The sequence below is a fragment of the Cataglyphis hispanica genome, chromosome 1 (assembly GCF_021464435.1).
Source record: "Cataglyphis hispanica isolate Lineage 1 chromosome 1, ULB_Chis1_1.0, whole genome shotgun sequence".
Lineage (NCBI taxonomy): Eukaryota > Metazoa > Arthropoda > Insecta > Hymenoptera > Formicidae > Cataglyphis > Cataglyphis hispanica.
The window spans coordinates 10,624,309-10,636,909 of NC_065954.1; the positions used below are offsets into that span (position 1 = coordinate 10,624,309).

Below are 12,601 nucleotides of genomic sequence, written 5' to 3' on the forward strand. Positions count from 1 at the left end.
TATAAAGATTAAAAAAAATAATTCTTTGAATTTCTTATAATAATTTCTTTATATTTTCTTAAATAAAAAAATAAATTTTTTTGCTTTTCTTTAAAGAGAAATAACTTTCTAAATTAAAATTTCATCTTGCAATAAAACTTCTATATAGAAATAAAGCATCTATGCAGATTTATAATAAATTATGGAGTAACTTTCCTTCTAATACCAATCATACTCCAAGATAGTTTGTACAAACAGCTGTCTCATTCGAATAAATAAACGAATTCCACGTTGGAGAACTTTCCAAAACAAAAAATATCGTGACTACATTATTCAAAATCAGCATTCCAGATATCTTAATAAAAGAATTCGTGTTGTAAATTTGCCTCGCGATTAAGAATAGAAAGTATTTTATAGACAACTATTTTTTTAAATAATATCGACGTATATACAGGCTTTATATTTATTATCCCCATATAAAATAAGCAATGTAAGTGCTTTTTACATGCTCATATTATGCATAAAAAACAAACAAGAATAAATTATAAAATTCAACATTATATAATCTGAAAAAAATATATGGATGAAATGGACTATCTACTAATAATTACGCATTTATTCAAGTTTATAGAGAAGAAATTGTCGACCGTTGTTAGAAAATAAGGATAAATGGAACTTTTCGATGCGACCTTCGTGTATTTCCGGTACCGTAAAATCGCACCAGTTCCTATTCTTACACTGTTTATTCTGTCCTCGGAGACAGAAAATAGACGGGCAATAAAGACGCATGCACAATCAGGAAGCCAACGTAGCGAGAGTAAGATGAGATCGCGCAACGGCGGTCTGCCCGTAATGTTCGCGAAAACGACAGTAGCAATTTCCCCCCCGTCGCGTCGCCGCGAAAACACCGCAATCAATAACGTCGCGTTTGACACAGCACTTGCTTTTTTTTTTTTTACATAAAACTCGATAAATGTTTTGGTATATAATAGATAGACGGTGACTAGAAGTAGGGGATCCCTCTTTATATGTAATTTCAAATCTTTATTGTGATATGAAATGCTGGATAAATTTGATTATTTGAAATATTGTAGTAGAAAGATCTGAAACACGAATGTTCGTTTGAAAAAATTTTACATCGGGTCCTTGGGCAAGAAAGGTTCATTTTTATAAAAAATTTTTTTAATTATTTAAAAAATTTTTTAAATTTTCTTAAGGATGTTTCTTCTGGATGTACAATAGTAGCAAAAAATTGTCAAAATTAAAAAGAAAACATGTTTCTTACGTTTATACTGTTTGAAAAATTAAAAAAATAAATTCGGGTTATGTAAAAAATTAAAGTATCGCAAAATAATATGGATTTTGAAAAAAAAAATCGTTGTAATTAATATTCTTCCTAATTTATGGCAAAAACTTTTGATCGCGAATACTCTCTGTAATCAACTGCAAAAAACAATGAAAAACGAGTAATTTGCAGAAAGAGAAAAAGAGACAGATAATATTTTTCTACAATTTTTAGTGAATAACTTTTAAACGAATTAGTGGATCTAAATCAAGTTTTGCACAAATATTTATTAGAATTTCCTTAATTTATGTGAAAATTTTTATTTTATTTAGTAATATTTTTTCTTTGTCAAATTTGCCAATAAGTTCTACAATAGGCCATTTTCCATAAGAATCAATAGTAACTTTAAATTTAAATAACTTCCAAATCATTAAGAGAATTGTGCTTAATTTTTGCACAAATATTCAGAAGAAATAGTAGAACAATCTATGAAATTTTAATTCTTTTGTTAGTATTTCGATATATGTCACATACATCCTTAAATCTTTATTTTAATATATTCAAATATTCATAGTGCATGACAAGATTTGAAATAAACTGCAATTCTATATATATAATAAGCAAGAAAAATATATATCTTATGCACTAGATCTTTTTCTCGTCAACGTAGTCGATGATTTTTCAAAATATTCTATTTTTCTTCTATTTTTAATATAAATATCAAATGTTTAAATGAAATAATTATTGATCAAAGAGACTTTGGCACAACAAATTTTACTTTTTATTCGTCATACGATTTAGCCTGTGGATTAATGACCTTCATAAGAGCAAGAAATAAAATATATATATATATATATATATATATATATATATAAAAAAATTAAATTCAATCAATTGAGACCCGTGTAATTTTCTTTTCATTTTCTCTCAATATCTGAAGATAAATTCATTTCTCATTTTGTAATATAATATCTAGTGCTGAACTAAAAGCAGAGATAATAGATTTATTACAAAGATCGGAATATCCGTCAAGACTGGGCTTCATAATTTTCTGCTCCAATCAAGAGACATCTCTAAACACGATATCGTATCGTATAAGGAATAGATAGGAAGAATCTAAATCAATTTTTCTTCTTTTTCATCTAATTTTATGAAGGCCTTCCTTCAGAAACGCAATAACCACTCTTTTCCCATCTTATTCCCCTCTTTTCGCCAATATATACTGCTTCCGATTCCGCGGAAACTTTTAAACATTGTCGTAGCCTCAATAAAATTTCAATATATTATAACACTTAAATTCTATAGAAACTTTTCCTGTGACTCATAAGCAAGCTTCATTAAAAATAAAAGCGTGGAAGATAAAAAGATCTAAAATCTCGATTGGCATAAAAATGACATTATATATTTTGCAACCAATAAATAATTTTCATAGCACTGTAAAGTTTATTTAAAATCCCTTTCAAAGCCGAAAGGCAAATAAAATAAATAAATATTTATCTACTTTGCAACCGACATAGTTCACTAATAAAATCCACAACTCTCGATATATATAAATTATATAGATCGGAGAGGATTTATTATATCGTAGTCGTATCTCCGAGAGGACCAAGGTCAAGAAGGGGCCGATATCATTCGAAAACCTACTCTCGTACGCTATTGTTTGTTGTGACGTCACCAATCAATCCGACCGAATCGAGCACAGTGTATTTTTTTTTTTCTTTTCGTCTCTTTTTCACGCACTATCGAACGCAACGACGAGTACGACGGCGACGACGGGACGCGTCGTGGACGCCCGTCGGCGACGCACTGCCGGCAGCGTCGCGACGACACGTAAACCGGTATGAGAACGACGCCAGTGACTGGCGGCCGCGCGAGGAGCCGATGGACCCTTCGCGTCGCGAAAGAGCGGCGGCGGCATAGGAGGGGTGAAGGGGGTGGGGGAGCTAGGTGCGTCGGAGTGCGCAGACGCGTCACGCAGGCTTCATTCTAGAGATGCTCGATCCGCTACTACTGACCGTCACCATAGGGACCCATGGATCGTGGCAACCATCCGAACTGCTCCGAACCGGTCCGGCAAAGATGGACCGATGTTGTCGCGGTCATCTGTTACGTCTGGAGTCTGCACGGTCCTGTCATCCCTCCTCCCTCATCGTTACTGGAGGAGAGTATTAACGAGTGTCACGGGAAAATGGAATTAACGAGTTCATATTGATATATATTATATATATATATATATATATATATATATATATATATATATACATACAGGGTGTCCTAGACCACCCGTACACCTCTTTTCTTTCAAAAATTAAACATTTTAGAGAAAAACGTTTTGAACAAAAATTGTATGGTTTTGAGAGGAACATAAGATGATGTCATTGGTTTGACCTTGGATGACATCGTTAAGGTCAAGTCAAGGACACCTTTAATTTCTTAAATGGAAACCCCTATTTTTTATTGCATTTTCTTATAACTTATGTCGAGAGCTTTCCAAAACACTATAATAAAATATTTTTTCATTAAGAATTTTTTGAGTTATTTTGTATTTTATTCTGACATATTTTAGTATAAAATGTAAAATATCTTGAAAATTATTTAGTGTTCGATAATTGTATCGTAATACTTTTATGTACAGAATAATAAAATGAATCAAATGTACAAAAAATAATTGTTTTTAAAAATAAGTATGCAATTATTTACAATATATTTTTCTATATCAATTATTTATTTTTTCTTTACACCATTTGATTCATCTTATTATTTTATATAAAAAAACAAATTTCTCTACATAAAAGTATTACGATACAATTATCAAACACTAAATAATTTTTGAGATATTTTATATTTTATACCAAAATATGTCAGAATAAGATACAAAATAACTCAAAAAATTCGTAATGAAAAAATACTTTATTATAGTGTTTTGGAAAGCTCTCAAGATAAGCTATAAGAATATGCAATAAACAATAGGGGCTTTCGTTTAAGAAATTAAAGGTGACCTTGACTTGACCTTAACGATGCCATCCAAGATCAAACCAATGATACCACCTTATGTTCCCCTCAAAACCATACAATTTTTGTTCAAAACGTTTTTCTCTAAAAAGCTTAGTTTTTGAAAGAAAAGGGGTGTACGGATGGTCTAGGACACCCTGTATATATATATATATATATATATATATATATATATATATATATATGTGTGTGTGTGTGTGTATGTATGTATGTATGCATGTATGTATGTATGTATGTATAATAAATAATATTTATTGATAAAAAGAGGGAAGATTTTCGGAAAAAAAAAGAAAAAAACAAAGTCGAAGATCTATTAAAGAATAAATATTGTAGAAATTGAATTAATTTATGTTCAAATGTACTAACAATAAGTGACAAGTCAATGATTTATCTTTATTATTAATTTAGAGCAATTATCACATAATAAAGGTAAATCATAGGTTTGTTCAAATTAAAACTAATTTATCAAAGAAACTAATTATGAATATATTTTATTAATAAGTATTAAGACAGATTATTATCAGAACAATTTAAATCGGGACTCGAGGAGCAAATAGTAGGGAGACACAATAGTCATTTTATGTATTTGAAAGTTGCTTTTGCACCGATGTCCTATGCCGTAAGTATCGAAAATCGCCGAGTTATATAGATATTGACCTGAAAGTTACGCTGTGAAATACAATGCATTATTTATCCGTTGGCAATGTCGACACGCACTGATTATCGTGCATGCCGTCGATATATTCTCTTTCTAATAGCATTTGCAATGTGTTGGCATATCTTGTACCATATTCCGAAACCATCAAGTCAAATTTTACTTCAAGAAATATTTTATATAAATATAATTTAAAATTAATTTAAAATAAATATAATTTAAAATTTATTTAAAATAAATATAATTTAAAATTAATTTAAAATAAATATAATTTAAAATTAATTGAAAATAAATATAAATTAAAATTAATTGAAAATAAATATAGTTTAAAATTAATTTAAAATAAATATAATTTAAAATTAATTAATTAAATTTAACATTCCGTTTATTGAGAAAAATTCAAGTCCACAAGAAAGATAAATTTTCTAGGATGCACATATAAGGATGTATAAGGCAAACAACATGTAAATTAATTTATTATTTATTATTCAACAAAAAAAAATAAATGTGGATTTAATAATTTTTAAAGTAAGCCAATAAAATTATATTTTAAAATGTTTTAAAAGTTAAATTATAATTATTTAATCTTTTTCAAAAGAGAGATTATAAAGATAAAAGAGATTATAGATTATATATATTACTTCATTAAATATAAATAGGTTGAAAAATTTACACGGTAAATATTGCTATGCATTTCGTGAATGGGATGGCAATAAAAGCTTTTTCTTTCGGCGGTGCGCGAGAGTTTCTTTCGTGTTCGGACAGTGGAAGTCGTAAATGCTTTTCGCGCTCGGTCGGTCTGTTCAATCTTCCGGAAACCACCTGATTCAACGCAATTTCGATGCTGTCCAACATAAAGCTCCTGCTGCAATTCTGAAGTCAATGTACTCTTATACACATTATGAAATACCAAGCTCTACAATTCTTTGATGATTTAGAAGTTTATATGTTCTGTCACTTTCCGAGAGAAAGAGAGATAAGCACTTACAACGATACACTTGCAAAGATAAGACAAGACAACTAGATTTATTTTATATATAAATATATAAATAAAATAATATATATAAAATAAAATGTTTTAATTTTATATACATATATTATTTTATTTTTATATTTATATAAAAATAACAAAATATACTAATATATATATATATATATATATATATATATATATATATATATAATAAAATAATATTTAATCGAAAAATATAATCTAAATTAAATATTATGCAACCTTTGAGAATGTATGCCTTCATTCAAATTTAATGATAAAAATTCTAATTAGATTAGCAATCTTTTGATTGCATATCCTTTAAAAAGTGAATATATCCAAGGAGAAAAAAAATGAATTTTTTCGCGCTTTGATTTGATCTTTTCGATTGCAAAGCTCATGGGCTTTTTGCAATTTGGTGCGAGGCTCTTTACGAATGATCGTTTGTCTTCCGGTCTCCAGCGTGATAACTTTTTCTCACAGAAGGATTCGTGGGCGGGGGCGACGGCGGGGGGAGAAGCGAGTTCGATGCTTGCTCGCGCCAGTAAAATCCATGCCCTCGCCACAAATCTCTTCCGCCCCGGTGGTGCTTCTTGCTTTCTCGCGACGTCGATCCCCTTTACAACCTTCCTTCTAATCCAGCCACCCACGCGCGCGTCTCTTAAGAATATCTATGTACTCTCTCGGCCCAGAGAAGTGCCGCTGCCCGCATGGATCAATGCCGAGATGAATGGAACTCAAGAATATGCGAGAAACTTTGGGAGAGATCATAGTTGATATGAGAGAATTCTGGAGAGAGTAAAAAAAGTGGCTTTCTCTTTCTTTTTATTGAGAGACTATATATAGTCTTTTAATAAAAAAGAGAAAGCCACTTTTATTCTCTCAGAATATATATATATATATATATATATATATATATATATATATATATATATATATAATAGACTTGACAGCAATTATAATATAATGATGAAAATTATGATGATAATTCAATAATACAATAATAATTAAAAATAACATAAGAAATACATAAACTGGCACAAGTAACACAATATAATAATGTATGATAATTGTTATAATAAAAATAATAATATTTAAATAAATACTCTTAAATTTATAAAGTCAGAAAATCAATTTAAAAATATAAAAAATTCATTAATAAATATTGTATTCTTATTGTATATGTATAAAGATGTAAAATATTGTATTAATAAATTCTTACAAATTATATATTTCTCTTAGATGCCGTTATGGATATTTTGTGATTGTATTTAGATTGAAAATAAATCCTTGTATTTTCTCAGTATTTTTTCCTCAAATATAATGTGAACGTCCTTAAAAGCACGAGGGCTCAGGTGTGGGAAGAAATTCGCGTAAACTTTCTCGTCTTCAAAGTTTCTTAGAAATATATATATATATATATATATATATATATATATATATATATATATATAGCCGACCGGACGTAAAAATATACCATTTTCGTGGGTAGTGGGTGGCGAACGGGAGCCAGACTTCATGAGAGTATAAATTCAAAGGATTACGCGCACCACTCGCTGTTAGGGTCCAGGTGAGTTGTTGAAAGTGTAGCTCTCGTCATAGACTGTCAAAACTTTAACTGTACATTTCATGTCTCTAAAGTTATGAAAAATTTTAAGTATGAAAAAATACAAAATTGATACGGCAAAGTATTAAATAAGCATGTCAAAGTATCTTTTTTAATCGGTAACGTAAAAAAAAAAAAATTGTAAAAAATAAAGCTTTTTGAAGTTATTGTACATTAAAAAAAATTATAACTTTAATAAAAATTTGCTTTATAATAAAATAATTGTGTAATTGTCTAAATTTAAAATTTTAATTCTTAGTTTTAAAATATTTCACTATTTAATTGGGGAATTTTTAAAACTATACATATATATTTTATATAATTTTAATTATTTTATATAACTCTAGTTTTTTTTTATAAACAATTACATTAGAATAGTTTTAATTAAGTTCCATGTGTTTCATACCATTTACTAAAGATACAGAATAAAAATTGAGGAGGCAGAAAGAGATTGCTTGGCGTTAAAAAATTTCCGTCCAAGAGATGGTCGCAGCCCAAATGGTCGTAAAGAGATCACGAAAAACCGTCCGCCCTGTCATTTTTGAACGAACGGGTTTTTCTGCAGGCAAACTTTCCGTCGGAGCTTTTCTTTGTCCCTTTTCTGTTGCTCGGTAGCGCATGATAGTGCCGCTGGAACGAGCAGAAGGGTTGCAGAGGGAAAATTATGGGGAGACGAGTGTGCTGTCAAGTAATCACCCCATACACCTTACATAAGCGATGAAAATATCTAGCGATGTGAGAGATAATTTTTCTCCTTTTTTATAAAAAAAATATATTTATAATCGCTAACAATATGACAACGTATGTTCATAGAGTGAACATAGACTTTTTTCTCTGCTTTCTTTATGCAATATTATTATTTGTTTATATTTTAAATAAGAAAAAAGATACTCTCGATATTAATTATGCCGCATCTAATGCAGATATTATTACATTATACTTCTATATACATCATGTCTAAATCGTGTTAGGTAGGTTATTCGTTAAGGAAAAATAAGCAAAATATAATTTAAAGTTTTAAAAAAATTTATTTAAAGTTTTAATAAAAAATCAAGAAAGATAATTTTCTAATTGCAGTTATGGAAATACTATCTCGCCACAACAAGGCAATCAATAATTCCACGCGTATTTAAAATTAAGTGTACAAATATGTGTATTTATGATGAAAACTTTGTCGTAGACATTTCAAATGTTAAATAACACATATATATATATATATATATATATATATATATATATATATATAAAATCTCGCGTGGTTATAAAAGCCTTTTCCCAGTTCCCAGCGAGATAATTGCATGCAGTAACTGCCGTCACAGGCGAATTGCGTGTATGCATAACAGTTAACTGTTTTCTCCGCGTTTCTAATTTTTCAACGAATACGCCATACAACAAACTTTCGCTCGTAAAAAAAACCTCGGTGACAAGATGAGATTCGCGCGTAGGCAGAGATATACAATTCGCACGACATGCCAGTTTTCTTCTTGATCTATGATCAGAATTATCAATGATTAGAAAGTGATGAGGACAATTTTTTATAAATTATAAATATATTGTTTGAAGAATAAATTACAATTTATTATATTTAATTGACGCTTTTTTTATTACTAAAATTTATTTAATTCATTTAATCACACAAATTGAATTTTAATAAAAAAAAAAAAAGGAAATGCGCTGATTTTGATGAATATGTTGAGTATTTTAGAAGTAAATTTTTCAAACGTTAATAGAACGAAATCAATAAAAACTTATTAATAAAAAATCAATATTTATTTAATAATTTAAAAGCGAGGGTTCTTTTCTTCATTTCTTTTTAGCTGGAAAATAATATCTGAGAAAATATGCGAAGCCTCTTTTCTCCCGAAGAGTGACTCCCTTCCCTAATTCCCGCCGAATCGGGAGACATGTCATTTGGCGTTTTTCAATGCGGCGCGCGAGATTTTCCGATTCAAAAAGCAATCAGCCCCAAGACCAAAGGTTGGGTGGGCGGCGGGGGAAGGGGCGTCGCACTACGTACGTGACGCGATTTCCCTCCGCGCGAGCTCGCATGATTTTTCCTTCGCTCTTTCCCTCCGGGGACGGCCGTCGCTCTTTGACAGAGACGAAGCTCGAGATATGACGGATCGCATCAGCGAAGGAAAAAAAAGAAAAAAGAACGGAGGAAAACATTAAGGCGCATGGCGGACGACAAATCGGCGTGTAGATACAATATGATATACGCTACGTTATATACGCTCTCTTGTCTCTTCTTTTCTCCTCTCTTCTGGATCGGGCAATCATCTATGCGGGCATGTGTACATACACTGTGTCCGACAATGATTCGTTCCGTCCCCCTCTAGCGAGATGAAGGTAAATATGAGGATACTCATACTGAAAACATTGCCATTACACGAAACTACGATTTACTCGGCCAAAAAAAATCTATTATGTATACTCGCCACGATTCTCTTGTTAACAGATAGTATACATTCATCAGCGGTTAATCGCAAATTGTTATGATTGCTTGGTATAATTACATTTCTTTAAAGATAATGCGACGACACACGGAGCGACTCTTCCTGCTCCAGCTTCGCCGTACGAATGTTAATAACATGATATCGAAACAATAACGCGTTAATATTAATACAGAGGATTAACACCGGACGCTGTTAGTTCTCTCTTGCTATCGAAATACTTTATATGTCGCAAAACAAATTTATGTCAGATGTATGTATCTCTATATATATTCCGCCTTGATAAATAAGACGGCAAACGAACGAGTCGGTATTTATCATGAGGTGCCCTTACTGCTATGCGAGAATGGAGGGCGATGCCGCACGATTCGTCTCGATTCATGGCAAAAATCGGTAAAGAATTGGCTCTTCCATATATCAAATAAAGAGAAAGAAAGAGAGAAATGATTATTTATCATATAGATTTACTTATAGATATAAAAAAATTATTTATATCATAAATAATTACATCATAAATAATTATTTATAAAAATAATTAATTATAATAAATAATATATAATTCTAATAAAATAATATTATAATAAATTATAATAGATAGTTATTTATAAAAATAATTTTTTAGTATTATTTATAGAAATAATTATTAGTATAATTATTTATAAAAATAATTATAAAATAACTTACCAGAAACTTATAACTATCTTATTAAGATGTAAAGAGGTCAATAATAATTTTGCAATACGCAAGATTAAAGATAAATTCTATGACAAAAAAATGAAACATTATTTAATTCCTTTAAGGCTCGCATACATACACACATCTTTACGATTTAAATAAAAAATTTATATTTTTAATATATTTTTTTCTTATCAATCATTATATTTTACAGTTATTAATATTAAATATTTTATATAAAAGAAGTAATTATTAATATTAATAAGTAGTATTAATATAAGAAGTATTAATATTAAATATTTTATATAAAAGAAATATATAAAAAATATAATATAATAAAAATTTGATATAAAATATGTTTTTTAAAATCCTAGAAGCATCGCAATTTCGTTATATGCATATGTATTGTGCTTTTATCAACATACAATTCAATCTTGAAAGTGCAACTTCTCTAATGTTGCATGCAGCTATTCCGTATTGATTTACATTTTACAACAATATTATCTCGCATCTTATTATTAATAATGAGACATTCCTCGCATTATCACGCGCGATAAATGGTAGACCTTTCGATAATCATCCGGGGATGTGATTTTCCTCTCTTGCAAATGCTCTTTCGTAACCGCAACCTACAAGCGATCTATGTATATATGCATCTGTGTGTGTGTGTGTGTGTGTGTACGCGCAGAAAGCTTATAACCAGGGTCGTTCGCGCACAGCAGGCTCTGCGTTTCGGAATAATTTAATTAGAGCAAGCGTACGCGTGAAGTGAAGTGCCAGGTCTTATCCCACGGGTTTAATAGCGAGCTAGCTCTCCGCTGGGCACCCCCGGGGACGTATCTATCCCGGAGAAAAGCCGCCCGCGCGCAGCGACGGGCGGCTGGAAAACGCGGATCTCGTCGCAGAGATCGCGTCTGACGAATTAATTTGGCGATATTAATTATGCACGCTTTGTCGCGGCTACCCTTTCCATTTTCCCTTTCCATTTTCTCTTTCGCCTTTGTCTTATCATCTAAAAACCGCGACTCGATTTTTAAACTGTCGTCAATCCTTAGAAATATATGTGCGTACAATATTATGTAATTTTTTTATAATCTATTATAAAAAAGTTTTGTATCGTAAAATATAAATTATTTAATACATATAAAAATATATATAAACGTATATATAAAACTATTGGTAATAAAACAAATAATTAGGAAAAATAATAGCGTTCTATACTTTTTCTATGTTACTTCTTTTAATTAATTAATTTCATAGAGAATTACTAACATATATTTAAAATAAGCTATGTTAAAAAGATCAGCTGTTTTTTTTGGAAACACAATTATATCAACTCAAATACTATTTTTCTAGAAAACTGTACTGATTAAAATTTTACAATAATTTATATATATATAAAGAGAGAGAGAGAGAGAGAGAGAGAGAGAGAGAGAGAGAAGTCTTTTTATATATACGTACATGTATGTAAAAGTATTATTAAAATCCGTAAAATATTTTAATTGCGGAAGAAGGGCATTGGCTTTAATTAAATTTATATTATTGGAATTTCTATTAAACGTAAATAAATCGTGAACAGCTTCGTTCTACAATACAGCGTGATGGTTCGAGTGTTGAAATGCATTTCGTACAAATCATCGGACTCGCGAGACCACGTCGGACACGAGGGCGCTCTAAAAGCGAAACTTTTAATTAAAAAGTAACCATCGACGTGTGCTAAGGGCAGCCTCGAGCAATTTAAGCCGTAATATAAAAGTTCTCCTGGAATCGGTGAGAGCCCATGGAAACCTCGACGACATTAAGGACCAATTCATACAGAGACTGTTGGCTTTAAATTTGTAAAACCAGAACCACCCCTCTTTGCCAAAACTTTCCGTTTGTAATTCACAGGTAACTTTAACGAGGTGAAAGCTGAGGAAATTGCCTTTATGCATGAATACTTTTT

The 12,601-nt window shown here is 30.3% G+C and overlaps 1 protein-coding gene across 14 annotated transcripts in view; it reads right to left on the minus strand.

Annotated features, from left to right (window-relative positions):
- LOC126849519 (protein sprint) overlaps positions 1-12,601 on the minus strand; it is a 186,554-nt gene that overhangs the window by 39,364 nt on the left and 134,589 nt on the right. For 2 of the 14 annotated variants that reach the window (XM_050591481.1, XM_050591471.1), the window contains exon 1: positions 2,909-3,325. The exons of 9 other annotated variants lie outside the window; for them this stretch is intronic. The gene's annotated coding sequence lies outside the window, so the exon portion shown is untranslated. Of the gene's footprint in view, positions 1-2,908; positions 3,326-12,601 lie in introns of those variants that run through there. 3 more of the 14 variants (XM_050591501.1, XM_050591494.1, XM_050591487.1) reach the window with 2 other exon arrangements.